The 17151-nt window shown below is 38.2% G+C and overlaps 1 protein-coding gene across 1 annotated transcript in view; it reads left to right on the top strand.

Moving 5' to 3' along the window:
- Positions 1 to 1357: 1357 nt before the first annotated feature.
- LOC141426402 (pseudouridylate synthase RPUSD2-like) overlaps positions 1358 to 17151 on the top strand; it is a 469933-nt gene continuing 454139 nt past the window's right edge. Inside the window, exon 1 of the mRNA XM_074085286.1 lies at positions 1358 to 1421. The gene's annotated coding sequence lies outside the window, so the exon portion shown is untranslated. The remainder of the gene's footprint in view (positions 1422 to 17151) is intronic.

Here is a 17151-nt window from a genome sequence, read left to right as displayed (position 1 = left end):
ACCTGACACGACTTCTCAAAGATACTATCTCCCTTCTTACTTTGTGTCCGTAAAATACCCGACCCTCGCTTGGTCCATGTTTGCCCTCTACATCTATTCAGCTTTACAATTTACCTACTCAATATTAGGCTGCCGGCACTGCAAAGCCGCTCAGAGTTATAGCCCCTCCCTCACCTCTGGGGGGCAACAAACAAAGTGAAATTATTTTCCCAAACCGGCTGACCGTGAATCATACCCCTTCTGCAGCAAAAGGTCGTAAGTAAATGAAACTGCAAAGGTTCTTACTTCCTTTTGGCGTTAAGAGTTTTGGAAACAGCTGTGGTTCCTAAGCATCATTTGATAGGTTCATAATGGTTATTACATTGATAGTTTGTCTTACGTGATGTTGGCAACGGAATTAAGGTAAAACTAGGATATTTTAGAGCCTCAAAACTAAAACCCGTGTAAATCGTGCTAGAAACGTGATCAAACATGAGAATTAAATTTTAAATGCTATATTGTTTACAATGATAAGCATTCTATACATCAAACGAAGAAGTTCTTACATTGTCACTTCGTTGCTGGTCCGTTTTTCTGGCTTTTCTTTTGTACAAAACCCTCAGAGCGCGAGACGGACTGGCACTTCGGCCTATTTTTTATGACTAGCAGTCTAATTACCTGATCAATAACCACACACTTCAAATTTGATTGCCTACATTCAAAGACATTAAATTCGGTATTCAGATAGTTTGAGTCCCGTGGAAGGACAGGATAGTTTTAATCCCGGAAAATTACATAGTTCCCGCGGGATGGCGACAAAAGAATTCTACGCGGACGTAGTTACGAGCAACAGCTAGTTCTTTATAAAATAAAGACTCTATTGCGCTATAACTTTCCTTACACTTCACTTTGGTTGTTACCTCTATAACCTGCTCTTTAGAAACGGGAGTGCAATTAGTCTGTGCTCTAAATTTAATTTGTGACAATTTACATTATGTAAAATTGTTATTTTACGTTATTACACTGTAACGTTAGCTAACGTTGTTTTTGGCTTTGTTTAATCTGCACTAGTATCATAGACTAATGAGTGCTTGAACAAATAAATCAATCAATATATTGTATGCACTGTAGATGTATCTTGGTACATATACAGATGTTTGGCTTAAACTCTGTAGACACGCGTTGATACACAAACATCGTGTAAACACTCCTAAAAATATAGTTCGAGCCTTACATTCCCATAAATTGCAATTAAATTTTACAAATACCCTCAAATCCAAACAAAAACAATGAGCAGCCTTCGCTTCATTTTCAACTTTACAAATACAACCCCTACAGGGTGTTCCACCCTCAGTCGCTACCCGACTCCGAGGCTAGACGCACGCGTAGCGTCATATCGATCGCGTGTTATACGTGACAAGTGCAACACAGTGTTTACACCGGTGAGTTTGTATAAACACCCTGTAGTTTTAATCACCAACATATCTCGGGCAGTAAATGAATGTCTCGTTTCATTCAATAATCAGCCTGTAGTTAAAACATATGCATTCGGCTACAGTTGGATTGTAATATCGACTTAAGCAAGGCGTGTTAAGATTGATATTACTATAGACTACGCTTTACTTTTGAAGTTGACAAGTGTAAGGGTATGGATTGTAGAGAGAAGGATTAAAATATATTAGAGTGGGAAAATTGCAAAACTAGACAGCCTTAAGAGGTTAATAACAGTACCATATACCTCCAGATGGATCCTAAAGAAGTACTTAGTGTCTGAAATAATTTAGTAAATATTATCCTAAAGCACCTGATGTGAGAAAATGTCAACGGTGATTCTTTTTCCGTGATATTAGAAACATTATTGAGTGATTTTACTGTTAGTCAAAATACCACGCACAGGACTTATCACGCTAACACACGCGAGTAATATTTACCTCGACGTTTCGACCATGGCCACTGTAATGTTGCCGAAACGTCGATGTAAATATTACTCGTGTGTGTTAGCGTGATAAGTCCTGTGCGTGGTGTTTTGACTATGAGTGAAAATCACGAAAGTTTAAGACATGATTTTACTGTTTTAACCGTTATAAAACTTCCTTAAAAATGTACCCTCTTATACCTAGTGCCGTCACAAAGACGCGTGATTTTGACAAAATTAGACATTGATGACATTGTAGTAAGAACCACGGCACGCGTCATCGTGAACCTATACCCACTTTTGAGCTAATAATTCAACGCTTATTTAACACTTTTAGACAGAGTTTTGCATATACCAAAGTTCGTTGTGCTCTGTCTGTCCCTCTACTACAGCCAAGATCATAAATATTATTACGTTAAGATGTCAAAAATATCTATTTATCTAATACCTTTAAACAAGCAATCGTTGGAGCAAAACAGCTCCAAGGATTTCGATGAAATTTGGAAGGTATATAATATGGGGATTTTCGGGGATGAAAAGTCGATCTAGCTTGGTCTTATCTCTGGGAAAACGCTGTCACCGAGTTTTAGCCCGAGCGAAGCTCGGTCATTCAAGTATTACACCTTTATGTCATAAACCATAAAGTCGATATATACATTTATTTGCAGCTGTAGCTGTATAGATATGCTCTCGACTGTACATTCCTTATGTAAGAGGGTTGAGATGTAAATTTTAGAGAAGTAACAAGTCGTTTCGTTTAAAGATAGATTTTTACTGGAAACAAGAAACTAAGTACAGTCAGAAGAAGCAGAATAGCGGTAACGGAAGTTACCAGCGTGGAAACTTTACGCTGCAAATGGCATGTTGAAATTCATGCATCTGCCAAAGACATTATCGTGAAATTGACTATGACAAAGTTCCAATCTTTAGTTTCCTCGACTGCACAGTTAAAAGCAGAGGTGAATGAGCAATCATAGAGCTCAAAATCACTAACAAACACTTTTATTATCTTGGCAGTAGAGGCGATTATTAATTTTTATCTGGACAACAGATTAAACGCTAAGGCTATGCTGTTTTATGAACTTATGAATTTCAATTCCTAAAGTAAACCTTCCCTGGTAAATACTAAGGTCATTATGAAATAACTAGTTCTTACTCGCGGCTTGGCTCGCGTAAACCATTACACCTGGCTGTTGAATTAAATATATAAATGTAAATATAAATAAAACTAAATTCCTATGGGAATACCTAAAATTACATGTTCGTCTTTATTTACGTTGTGTGATGAACGCCCTAAATAGATTTCATATCTCTAGACTTGGCAACCTGGCAATGTCCACGGTTAAAAATCCTGGGCGATGACCGTACACTACTTACAATACAATACAATGATTCTTTATTGTACACCAAAAATAGTAAATAGGTAAGCGATACAGAAAACAGGTAACACAGAGAGAAAAGTACAACTACTAAAACTTAGTCCTGGGTTAGCCTTCACTCGGAATTTTAGACGACCGGATGGCCAAGTGGTTAGAGATCCTGACTACGAAGCTTGAGGTCCCAGGTTCGATTCTCGGCCGGGGCAGATATTTGTATGAATAATACGAATGTTTGTTCTCGGGTCTTGGATGTTTAATATGTATTTAAGTAAGTATTTATCTTTATGAGTATGTTTATCCGTTGCCTAGTATCCATAGTACAAGCTTTGCTTAGTTTGGGACTAGTTAATTGGCGTCAAGTGTCCCATGATATTTATAAAAAAATTAGATAATATATTAAGAAACGCACGTGATATCTTTTTAACTTCTATTATTTACTTTGAATCTTCTACAAAAATATCCTCGTGAGCCCTGGCGTACTTTAAGACCAATTGGACCAAAAGGACCAATTAACACTAAAAATAACGACCGAATGTAAATAAAGTATAAATTGTTAATTGAAAAAAGAATCTTATTTTTTTTTAATAATATCCAGTCCAAGTTAGGTCCCAGGATTATATTACAAAAAACCTTACTACTCCTTGCAGTCGGGTAAAAAGGCAAGAAAATCAAGTTCTAATGGTACAAAGGGATTTTTTCAGTACAAGAATGTGTTTGAAAGGTGAAAAGGTTTCTGGGAGAAAAGTACTTCTTTGAAGTTATGTATTATGCGTATGCCAAGTGCACGCCGAAAATTAACTGTATGATTTAAATATGTTATTTTTGTTTATTTTTAATCAGTGTGTTTACGTTTTTAAGTTTTTATATAATTAAGTTTTAATTTTATTTGTATTTATACACTCAGTAAGATTAAACATGTTAGTAAGACATCATGTGTCTTTGTCTGTCATGCTGACATGTGCTAATGATAAACACAGAGAAGGCATCATCATTATCCTAGTGTTGGGCACAGGCCTCCTCTCAGAATGAGAGGGCTTGGGCCGTTGCTACCACGCGACCCCAATGCGGATCGGGAAATTCACTTAAGTACATCATTGAATTGCTTCGCAGGTATGTCCTCATGGTGTTTTCCTTTCCCATAATGCTCCTGGTATTTCCAATGTTATTTCGCACATAAATTTCATAAAACGTTGGGTCCTGAAGGCCTTACTTGCATAAAGCCTTGGCATTCAAATCGTCTCAGTAGCGTCTGACCAAGTATGCAAAATGACTTGTTTATCTAATGCCATGATTACGAAATTGTCTAAGTTTCGGAAAGACTTACTTAGCAAAACGTCTAGGTCGTGAAATGCACAAGTAGGTAGAATGACCCCAATTGTGTAAGGTCTTGATTGTATTAAATATATTTACAAGACCAGACCGGACCATTTACCTACTAAAACATTATGACATTAAGGGGCTGTTTCACCATCCATTGATTAGTGTTAACTGACGGTTAAATGTGATTTGACAAAACAAATAGAGACGGCATCACATTTAACCGTCACTTAACACTAATCAATGGATGGTAAAACAGCCCCTAAGTCTCGCCAAGGCTTAATGCAAGTAAGGCTTTCAGGACTCAACCCGCCAGGGTGCTCTGCTTGAGAGGGCATAGGTCAAACCTCTACCACGGCTCGGCTACCGCACATAGCTACAAAGAAGTCATATAACACCGCTATTTTCGAGATTCCTATTTTATTGTAAAGATTTATTATTTTCACGAGAAAAACAATGAGTAGGTAATATATTAAAAGTAACTATCACAAAACTCAATTAAATGCAAATTGAATTGAAAAGGCACGTTGTTTTTCCTAATAACAAACCATGGTTTGTCATCATGATGAAATAATCAAATTGCACCAGAACTGTTATATGTTGGACTTTACTAAAGTATCGGGTATGTTTACCTGGAATAAGTTGTCCAATTGGCTAGGTCCAACTTTGACAAAGAGGTCGCCTGAAGAATCCAACTTGGATGGGCAGCGTTCGGGAAACTTCGTGATATCTTCTCGTCCGATATTCCGCAGTGCCTAAAGTCTTCGACCAGTGTGTGTTGCTAGTGATGACTTATGGCGCTGAGACGTGGTCCTTGACTGTTGGCCTTTTAGAGAGGCTCAGAGTCACGCAACGAGCTACGGAGAGAGCTATGCTTGGAGTTTCTTTGTGCGATAGAATCCGGAATACGGAAGTAAAGTCACCGACATAGCTGGAAAAATATGCAAGTTGAAGTGGCAATGGGCGGGCCACATCGCTCGAAGAACAGATTCTGATAACCGTTGGGGGAGAAAAGTCCTCGAGTGGCGACCATGAGCCGGAAGACGAAGCGTTGGCAGGCCTCCCACCAGGTGGACTGACGATATCGTGAGAGTTGCGGGAAACCTGAGTTGTCGTTCATTGTGGCGTTCTAAGGGGGAGGCCTTTTTTCAGCAGTGGACGTCTTCCGGCTGATGATGATGAAAGTATCGGCGGTTTTAGATCGTTTTGTATTTTCGTTATTTTCGCGTTTTGATAACAACCTATGTATGAATATAATGCGCTTTAATCTGTCTAAATTGCTCGAAAAAGGCTAGCAAAAAATAAATATAAATGGATTGAATGAATGAAACGTACGTGGGTAAAATAATAACAGTAAATTTGAAATGGAGAGCACTCGCACGTAATATGTGACAGTATTGCGCTCGTTCCATATAGTAGCGTGTGACATAAAGCTTTATTGCATTAGGTGTATGGTATCATTTTCCATTAAAGTTTAGGCCTATGCGTCTCTTTAAGTACTGTCTAGTACGCCTTTCGTGGCTGACTAGACCGATATGAGAACAACATGTTCGTCCACAGGCCTGACAAGAGAATCTCATCAGGTGTCAAAATACTCTATTGGATAAAGTTTTAAGCTTTTGCTATTTTCATTCTTCATCTGTACTAAGGTTGCATTTTCACCGGATATAAGCGAGGATGCATCGCGAGGAATGTTTTTATTATGAAACAATAGAAACGTTTTATTTACCAACTAGCTTTTGCCCGCGGCTCCGCCCGCGTGGTATTCGGTTATCGCGCGCTGTTCCCTCGGGAACTGAGCATTTTTCCGGGATAAAAAGTAACCTATGTCACTCTCTGGCCCATAAACTATCTCTATGCCAAAAATCAAGTCGATCCGTCGCTCCGTTACGGCGTGAAAGACGGACAAACATACATACAAACACACACACTTTCGCATTTATAATATTAGTATGGATATTCACTCAGCACATTATCTAGTTGAAACTGCTCAGTGGAAAGAGGATAGGTAAATTAAATGTTTCTATTGGTTTGTATGTAAATGCTTTATTGTACTTGAAATACAAAAATAATACAGAATAAAATAAAAAATAAAAACAAAAGAGTACAAAGGCGAACTTATCCCTAAAAGGCATCTTTTCAAGATAACATGGTTTGAATAGGAAAAGTTAAAAGATAGGAACAGAACAGTGCAGTGAGAATATGGGAATAAATATGTATAACAAATAAATAGGTACACAAAATATAGAACAATTACTATGACAATATATTTACTTTACATTGAACAATATACACACTTAGTCATATGAATAAACTATACACATAAATAGATTAGATTAGATTTATTTATTACCTAATGAAAAAATACATTATAAATACATGTCAGGTAATTATAAGAAATTCACAAAAGGATCGTCAAATTGTATACAAAATAATAATAATAATAGGTATGTGATAGTGGTAAATTAAAATACATTGTCAGCCAAAATAAAATTAGTATTAAATTTAAAAATAATAACAATAATAATCCTGGGTAGAACATGGAAAAAAAGTTAAAATTAGGTACAATGTCAAGACGATACAATTAAATATAAAATAAAAATAAAATAAAAAATAAAAATTAGTCCACAAAAACAGGACAAAATATGTCAATAAAAAAAAGAATGTGATTACGATTATACGATTTGGATCGTGACAAATAAATTTTACGCAGCCCAAATCCAGGACTTCTAATTGCGACGATAATAATATATACCTAATAATACAATTTTAATATTTATTCAATGAGACAAAGTTTCACAAGAGATGAAAGAAACAATAACAATTTATTGAAACAGGCGTTACTTCCTTGAAAATAATTTCCTTGCTCACCCGCGACCTTACGATAGCTAAGCTTATGCAAAATATGCGTGTTCATGCTGAGCTCTGGTTGAGTTCGAAACGCGTCAGTGTAGTGTGGTGGTGGTGATAGATGGGTTTGTGTGTGTTCTTATTGTGTGGAGGTGGAGGAACTGCATGAACACGCATATTTTGCATAAGCTTAGCTATTGTAAGGTCGCGGGTGAGCAAGGAAGTTCTTTTAGTTCATTAAACAATAACAAAGAAACCCTTGGGTTTAACATTGCACTATTAAACAAGTTGCATCCTTTTTTTTTTATTCGACTGGATGGCAAACGAGCAAGCGGGTCTCCTGATGGTAAGAGATCACCACAACCCATAGACACCTGCAACACCAGGGGGATTGTAGATGCGTTGCCAACCTAGAAGCCTAAGATGGGATACCTCAAGTGCCAGTAATTTCACCGGCTGTCTTACTCTCCACGCCGAAACACAACAGTGCAAGCAGTGCTGCTTCACGGCAAGATTAGCGAGCAAGATAGTGGTAGCAATACGGGCGGACCTTGCATAAGGTCCTACCACCTGCATCCTGATTCACAAACTTTATATTTTTATAAAGGTTTTATAAAAATGTAATAGGAAAAAATAATTAACAATATCATATAACTCTGAAACAGTTATGTTTTAGTGTGTGTGAGACTATGAGAGCATCACAAAACTTCAATCCAACTGATTCCTAATTTCTTGCAAGCGAAGTTGCGCGAAGAGGCTCTACCTATAGGCTTCGTAGGCACGTAAGCCCGTGAAGGGTCTACGACCGCTACGACTAAGTTCTACGCCGTAGACTGTCTACGGACAAATGAATGTCGTAGCATTAGAAAGAAAGACAGAAAGAAAGGTTTATTTTGGCTCCATAAGTACCACCTAAAACTAAGACTAAAACTAGCACTAAAACTATGTTACTTGCCTGTGCTGTTACTATTTTTAAACCGCGAGAAGCTTACATTACTAATGCCGTGTGAATTTCAAAAACCTATCTAAACCCTTCGAATACACAAGTTCTGCCAAATTTGGAATCAAAGTCATCATCATCATCTCAGCCTTTATAAATATCACTTCTGAGCACAGGCGTCCTCTCAGAATGAGAGGGCTAGTGCCGTAGTTTCAAAGCAAGCCCAGTACGGATAGGGAACTTCACTCACTCCATTGAATTCCTTCGCAGGGTTTGTCTAGGTTTCCTCACGATGTTTTCCTTCACAGTATTAAGATGACGGCATCCATGGATTCGATTTCATACCTGTAAGGCCCTTCCTACGTAGTCCTTACCCAAGAACTGTTTTTTTCTATTCGTTCGTCATTAATAATCTTATAAATCATAATTTAGGCCGACATAATGCAATGCCCGTTGGACGGATGGCCGTTGGGGCCGAAAAGTTCTCGAGTGGAGGCCGCGGATTGGCAAGCGCAGCATAGGACGTTCACCAACAAGATGGACGGATGACCTGGTTAAAGCCGCAGGTTCACGGTGGATGCAGGCCGCTGCCAACCGAAGCAACTGGAGGTCTGTGGGGGAGGCCTATGTCCAACAGTGGACGTCCTACGGCTGAGATGATGATGATGATGAATGTAATGCCCCACTGCAGGGCGTAGGTTTCCTCTGAATGAGAGGGATGGGCTGTAGTTCCCACGCGGGCCCAGTGCGGATTAAGAACTTCACACACCCCATTGAATTCCTTCCCAGATTTGTACAGGTTTCCTCACGATGGTTTCCTTCACCTAAAAGCTTATTGAAAATTTCTAATATAATTTTGCACATAAAGTCCGAAAAACTCAGACGTGCGAGCCTGGGCCCACGCTCTGCTTAAAAGGCAACGCTAAACCACTAAGCCACCAAGGCGTATTACTGTTATTATTACACTATGGCAATACTGAGCAAATTGCAAGCAAGCTGCAATAAAGTTACTCTGTGCTGGCAATTAAGTTAACCCGCCTGCTAAAGGCTTGTGTACATTTTATTAGTTTTAGCATTTTTAATTTAGTTGCTATTGTGTTGAGCATAAAAAAATAACTATAGAAATATACAATTTTAGGGTGTGCTTCCAGAAAAGCAGAGTGGAGACTCCAGTGTCCTTCATTTTGATGAACCTTTTACCTTGCTACTCCGCGATCACACGTGTGAGACAACTACGTTGGTGCGACGCACTAAATCGGCTCGACGGAATTTAATAAATTTTTGTATGTAAATAGTTGGATCTTAGGAGTGACACTTCTGTTTATTCCAATATTCTTGTCGAAATTTCCGCATGTAAAATTCCGTAATGTCAACCGCATCTAGAAACATGAAATTTTATGCCCACGTTTTTAATACCGATGCCGTCAAAAGGTTTTCGAATGGCGTCCGCGGACCGGGAGACGAGCTGTCGGTAGGCCTCCAACAATATGGAGCGACGACCTGGTTAAGATCGCGGGATCGCGTTGAATGCGGAAAGCACAAGACCGGTCCGAGTGGAGTCTTGGAGGGCGGGTTACTACATACTACCATCTTGCTCGCTAATTGTGTTTCGGCGTGGTGAGTAAGACAGCCGGTGAAATTACTATGGGTGGTGGTGATCTCTTACCATCAGGAGACCCACTTGCTCGTTTTCCATACAGTCGAATAAAAAAAATAAAAAAAGTGGACGTCTTTCGGCTGACATGATGATGATTATGTTCTTCATACAATGTGGACAACAACCCCAAAAATTTCTTTCTTAGCAATTCTCATTACATGAAAATTTAGTAGAATATCTGATGTTTACATTCACAGGGAATAAAATATAAAACAGCGGTATGTAAAAACACCCGCGTTAATTATATTTAGTCGATCTGTTACCTTATAATATAAATGTAATGTAATACAATGTGTATGTACCTAATGTCATAAAGAAACGACGAGCTAAACCATTCCTCGTACCTAAGTATGTTATTCATTATGTACCGTAGACGTAACTGGTATAGACAAAGTAATAGCTTATTTATAGCACAGCCAGTCCAATCTGTCAACAAACCGCCCGAACATTAAGGTTTACGATGGACAAATATCGTCGCTTTAGTACACATTGGTTTTATCATGTGTAGTAACTCCAATGTAAGCTACGTCGATATATGTTTTGTCTCATTTCAAAATTAACGTTTTCGATAACTTAAACAAAATACTTATTTATCGGGTTTATATTTGGATGTTTATATCTCGTCTATTAAACTACTCACGTAGTTATGCTATTGAATCAAGAGTATTAAACTATTATTGTTGAATATCACACCATCAGTGACTTAATAACGCAATATAATCGTCAAAAATAGATACATGCAATGCTGCAAAGTGGCTGCAGCTTCAATTATTAACAATTAAATACGATGCTTGGGTTAATCAGGTTGCTTGAAAAACAAACACAAGTCCCAGGAATGTTAGTAAAACTAAATTTTCATATTTAAACTATTGACACCACATTTACACTTCTAGTTTAGCTAATCAAGCTGTGGCATATCAATTTGATTAAAAAAAGAAGGTAATATCAAACAAATACCTGTCTCCAACAATAACAGCAACTTAATACACAGTGGTGAAATAAACCCTTGTTATTGTAGCGTTAAATATACGCACATAATATAAGTACCTAGTAAGTAGTATGAATGTGCCTTACTTTTCTGTATTACATAGTGTTTATTTTCACAAACCGACTCCGCTGTCATAGGCTGTGAGTAAAGGACGTAGCCCCGAATGTGCGTATTGAATGTTATATTTAACTTCACATGTCAAAGGGACATGCGGGCCGGTAGTTGAGGGTTGTTTGTAGTTTGCGATCGACGGGTCGGCTATCGAATTATTAACATAGCGTAGGTAGAAGGACGGTTTCAATATTGGCGTTTGTTTTCACTCTGAATTCGCTGGCGTGAAATAAGTTGTACCGGGTGAATTTTTGATTCTACAGTATTCTTTTTAAATATAATGACCCGGATAACTCACGTCCGAAGACGAAGGGCTACGGATTAGCCCGAAACATGTCGAGCTAAACTCGATTTAAGACGTGAGTTATCCGGGTCATTATATTTAATATGAGTGAGTCTCACGGTAGTTTTAGTATTCTTTTTGTATTATTTTTGTGTTTTATGTACAATAAAGTATTTACATACATACATACTTATATAAGGTGCTAACAAATTAGGTAGGTACTTGCCAATATTTTTACAGCTGATAGTACTCGTCTCTAGGAGTAGACTTTAAATATAAAATATGTAAAAGTTTATGTTAGTCTTTGGAGATAATTAGAGAATTAACTTTACTGAGTACTTCTTTGACTGTCTTGACTGTCACGAGTAACTGGCCACTTCACTTAAAAGTTTTACCACCAATCGTTGACGGTAATGACAAACGAAGGTTCACTTGACAGAAAGTGTTAAATATCTTGTCACTCAAATGCACAGGCTGATTATGTTTGGGCGGAATGATAATTTATTTATTTTGTTTTGGAAATTAAAACAAAAATATCGTAGAAAAAGTTTATGTTTAAAGTTAATTGTTTTGATCTAATTTAGCGTCTTTTAAAATATTGGTACTTAATTTGTTGGCACTTATTTAGCAGTTATATTAATACATTTTTTAATACATCTGCACTATTTAATAGTATGTTTATTAAACAGATCAATTCGTTTTAAAAAGATATCGTTTCGACACTTTCGACAGACATGGCGAAACTATAAGGGTTCCTAGTTGACTACGGAACCCTAAAAACGAGCCTATCATTTTCTCAAAGAACTGGCAACGCCCCTGTAATACCCCTCGTGCTGCAACTGCAACAGACAACTGTCTATCCCATCAAGTCACCCGCATATTCGTTTTCATCACACTTGCTCGTAAACAGTGTCGTAACATGCAGGCTACCTTGGTTGCAACCCCCCAAATAAAACCCTTGACCTTAATGTGCTTGTCATGAAACCCGTGGTCGGTAAATTAGTCATTGTCCGTACTAATTTTGTTGTCATGAAGCCCAAGGTCGGTAAATGAGTGTGATACTGCATGGCGTGCTGGTCGTGCTGGCCTGCAGGCTGCTGTCAGGCTGGGGGAGGGCGGCGCGGAGGCTAGCGCTGCCAAGAGCGTAGTCAGCGGTATCGGCAATTTTTGAAAAAATATTAGTTTTTCTTTTACAAATGTACAATTTTATTCGCAAATGTGATAAAAAACATTGTATGTCGCACGGGCGGTACTAGAATTACGAACATCGACTCATTAAAGCCTCTAATAGACTCTCGTTCGTAATTCCTTGTTTACCGCCCTTAAGACACAATGTACTATTTCCCCACTTATATACTCGTAAAAATGTAGAAACTTTATCTAATCAATCGTATTCTTCTCTGAAATGTTTTATACTAAGGCGACTAACGATAATACAGTTAAGTACCCTGATAATAAGTGATCACCGCATCCCATGGACACCTATAGCTTTTATAATGCTAGTTGTGCATGCTTCGATAATATTCAAAAAGCCTGTAACGGGCACAACTACTCGTTAGATTAATGAGCCAAGTTGTAAAACAACAGCAATCCAACAATCGCTTTAGCATCCGTTACCGACTTGGCAGCTATGTTCCGCCACAGTATGAAACAGTATATAATTCACAGATGCTATTTAAAAACAACAGTCGCCCACTATGCATCGACAAAACGCTCCCGTTTGCTGTTTACCGTTGCTCCGATTAGATTCATAATGCCTTTTTTTAAACTTACCGAATTAAAAAAAAGGTGGGCCTATTTTTGACGATTTATTTTTGAATAGGTTATTTTTTTTACATAGCTATGCATGATTGCTGCTCCGCTTCGCGAGCATAAAGCTAACCTACCCAACCAACACCCCAAATCATTTAATTTACAGTCAATTTATCATTTGTTTTTGTATTTTGCGTAGGTATTTTCAAAAAAAAGTCTATGTAGGTTTTTGTTGATAAACAAAATAACGTAATGATGTGTGTAGTCTTGGTCCAAACAGTATTTGATTTAATTTCATTTTTTTATTATTCCTAGCCGTCATTTTAGCATTCGAAATCTGAAAATGTTGTGATTGCAGAGACGTCTAGGTGCGGTTTTCGGTGTGTAATTGGTTCCAGACTTACCTACTGCATATTCACTGTGCCCCTCTTCCGTATTCAGCCGGTGCAGTGTTTCGGACCCTACGTTCCTAATTAATGGCTGTACTTTTTGTTCCAAATCGCGCAACGGTATTAATTGTTTACTCGACTTTGGGATTTATCGGGCAGCTGCCGCTGCTGTTAATTGATGTGGGAAGCTTTTTATGATGATTAACAGTAAGTTGAGAATGCCTTTAAAGAGGGGGGGGGGGGGCACTCTTGTGAAACTAAGTTGAAATTAACTATAAACAATTCCCTCCACCTCCACACTGTTAGCATGGTAAACGGTTGTGTTGCTCTGATGATGAACTCTGGTTGAGTTCGAAACGTGGTGTGATGATTGTGATAGTTGGATTTGTGTGATGTGTGTGTGTCTTCTTACAGTGTGGAGGTGGAGCTGCATGAGAACATGCCCGAGTAAGCAAAATATTTTTTTATAGTTTATTGATATGGAACCCCACAAAGTAAATAACGCAATCTGAATGGTTTCCATCTGAATTATGTGATTGTTTTACGCAAGCAAAGCTCGGATAAAAGCTTAGATTACAAAATCATGGCTAAAAATGGCCTAAACATTTAACCCTCTGAAGTTTTAAAGAATATACATTGTGGCAAAGTTGTTGGCGTGATGGCCAGCGGGCCTTAATGGACAAAGTTTTTCGACCACAAATCTTAGTCCCGGCGAACTTGGCTTGAAGTAGCTGTGGTACAAAGCAAGGGAAGTCAGGTAGTTAGCAGCTCTGCCTATAGGCCAGCGTTTCTTAACCTTTTTCAGCCCGCGGACCCCTAGACAATCAAGCACGATTTCAAGGACCCCCTTAATAAAAAACAGGAATAAATTTAGGTCAATTTTTATTAATTCAAATGTCTATAAATAAGACAGCAGACCCCCATACACATACTCGTGGTTCCCCAGAGGTCCGCGGACCACAGGTTAAGAAACGCTGCTATAGACGTACGTGGATGCTGTTAATATATAACATTTAATTGTCTAGTTGCTCGAAATGAATAACTAAGTATTTATACGACCTGATAATTCAAACATTTATGGCAAAAAATGGCTGTAACATATCCTATAATGACGTAGATTGTGTGATAAGTCGGCGACCGCGGATCCACCAACGAGATGGGACGGATGACCTGGTTAAAGCCGTAACTTCACGATGGATGTTGGCCGTTTCCAACTGAAGCAACTGGAGACGTATGACTAGGACTAGGACTGGAGGCCTATCCCCACTTGGACATAATTCCAACAGTGGACATCCCACGGCTGATACGATAATGATAATGACGTCATCATAAGTGATGCAACGGAAGTCTCTTAGCGGAACCAGAAACGGAAACAGATGTCAAAAGTAAATTTTAGCAGAAACGGAAACGGGTGCAGAAACGAAAGTGTAAATACTATGAAAAAAAAAATAAAAATGGTAAATTATATTTTATGAAAAATAATTTCACGCAACCGTCGTAAACTTCCAATTATATTTCCGTTATAAAAGTTGCGGAAACGAATTTTAAAAAAAGCGCCTGGAACTTCCACAGTTGCAGAAACAGGAACAGAGACATGTTGCATCACTAGTAATCATATACGTGTCTAAAGAAAATAAGGGCCACTAGAGTTTCATCGGTAAAATGTATTCAAAAATACGTTTTCCTTGTCTCTACATTTAATTAAATGAAAAGCATTTCTTTTATTAAATGTTTTGTATAAATAAAACCAGGTTGAGACAAAGAATTATACCTACTTATTAATTACTAATAATTAGTATTTTCGTTTTACCTATGACACTCACGTACAGTCTAGTTCATAAACTTGTGAGCATAAAATCAAAAATATTTTGAACACGCTTCAACGCCGTTAACAATAGAATCGTGTTCAGATATTTTTGATCAAATTTTTGCTCACAAGTTTATGAACTCGACTGTACCTCTTCTTTTCTTTTGAATAGTATTGTACACTTCATTTCTTTATCGCTTTTATAACGGTAATTTCTTTCGTATGAAAAATGTTATCGCTGGATATCATCACTTGCACTCTATTCTTACTAAGTTTTGTATGTGTATGTTTCTATACATGGCATTAGAAGAAATGTCTTAACATTGGGGATGGGCCGAAATTAGTTTTACATTATGTTTAACCGAATTTCGGCAGCTTGAGCCGAACTTCGGCATTCGGCCGAAATTCGGTTGAAATGCCGAACGTTCGGCACTAGAGAAAAAGAACCTACCCGTACTATTTCGACTGAAAATAATGTCTGCCATATATTAAAAAATCGGTTTTAATAGCTTGTGTTAAAACTGAAATTTTAAGGGACACGTATTTCAGCGTCCGTAAGAGCATAACAGAAGCAAAACTCATAACCACTTGTCAACACATTTTAATAGAAATCGAAACAAACAGCTGTTTTCATTAGCAGGCGGCGCGTGCAAATACACGGATGGCGGTTACATTTGTGTAGTCAAATATTTGTGCGCCTGAGTTGGTTTCATTGGGCTAATTTACATCTGTGCTAAGAACAGAACTAAGAATTTGAGACGCGAGACGCCTCTACGGCTAAAAAGCCTTTCTTAACTAAAAAAACATGAGTTGACTTTTTTGAACATGAAACTACCGTGAGACTCACTCATATTAAATATAATGACCCGGATAACTCACGTCTTAAATCGAGTTTAGCTCGACATGTTTCGGGCTAATCCGTAGCCCTTCGTCTTCGGAGCAACGCGACTCAGCGTCAGGGTCATTATATTTAATATGAGTTGACTTATTGATTTATGAATCATATTATTTTTGTTGACTGTAGTCTTTTTGTATTTTTTATTTCAACTCCAAATTTGTTGGCATCCCGTGAAGCCATATCGAAAATACAAACCGAGACATGGATGCACAGAAAAACCAGAAAAAGAGACCAGCGCTGGGAATCGAACCCAGGTCCTCAGCAATCCGTGCTGGCTGGCTGCTTGTCCAGCGTGGTGTAGGGGCTCTTTTTCTGGTTTTTCCTTTATTTTTTAATTTTTTTTATTCGATTGGATGGCAAACGAGCAAGTGGGTCTTCTGATGGTAAGAGATCACCACCGCCCATAACCATCTGCAACACCAGGTGTATTGCAGACGCGTTGCCAACCTGGAGGGCCCAAGATAGAATACCTCACGTGCCAGTAATTTCATCGGCTGTCTTACTCTCCACGCCGAAACACAACAGTGCAAGCACTGCTGCTTCGCGGCAGGATTAGCGAGCAAGATGGATGGTTTTCTGTGCATCCATGTCTCAGTTTGTATTTTCGAAAAGCGTTTTTGCTAGCGGTACTTTTTGTTGACTGTACTTGCATTGCTACTTTTGTTTTTGTTTGAGTTGGATGTAGTAAATCAAGTGCCGTAATGTATTGCATCTTGCACGGTTTTTCTTGCAAGTCTAAACTTGACTATAGTCTGGTTCAGAAACTTCAGTTGGCACTGTTACGGGTAACACGCAATGTTGCACATTCAAAGTAACATTATTTAACAATGGCGATAAAGATCGTTTACAAGCCTGGCTGTAAGAAACGATTTCTTGGCAATGCTTT

Source organism: Choristoneura fumiferana, chromosome 3 (assembly GCF_025370935.1).
Source record: "Choristoneura fumiferana chromosome 3, NRCan_CFum_1, whole genome shotgun sequence".
NCBI classification, from domain to species: domain Eukaryota; kingdom Metazoa; phylum Arthropoda; class Insecta; order Lepidoptera; family Tortricidae; genus Choristoneura; species Choristoneura fumiferana.
The sequence above is the reverse complement of the archived record's forward strand: the minus strand, read 5'-3'. Positions and strand labels throughout refer to the sequence as shown.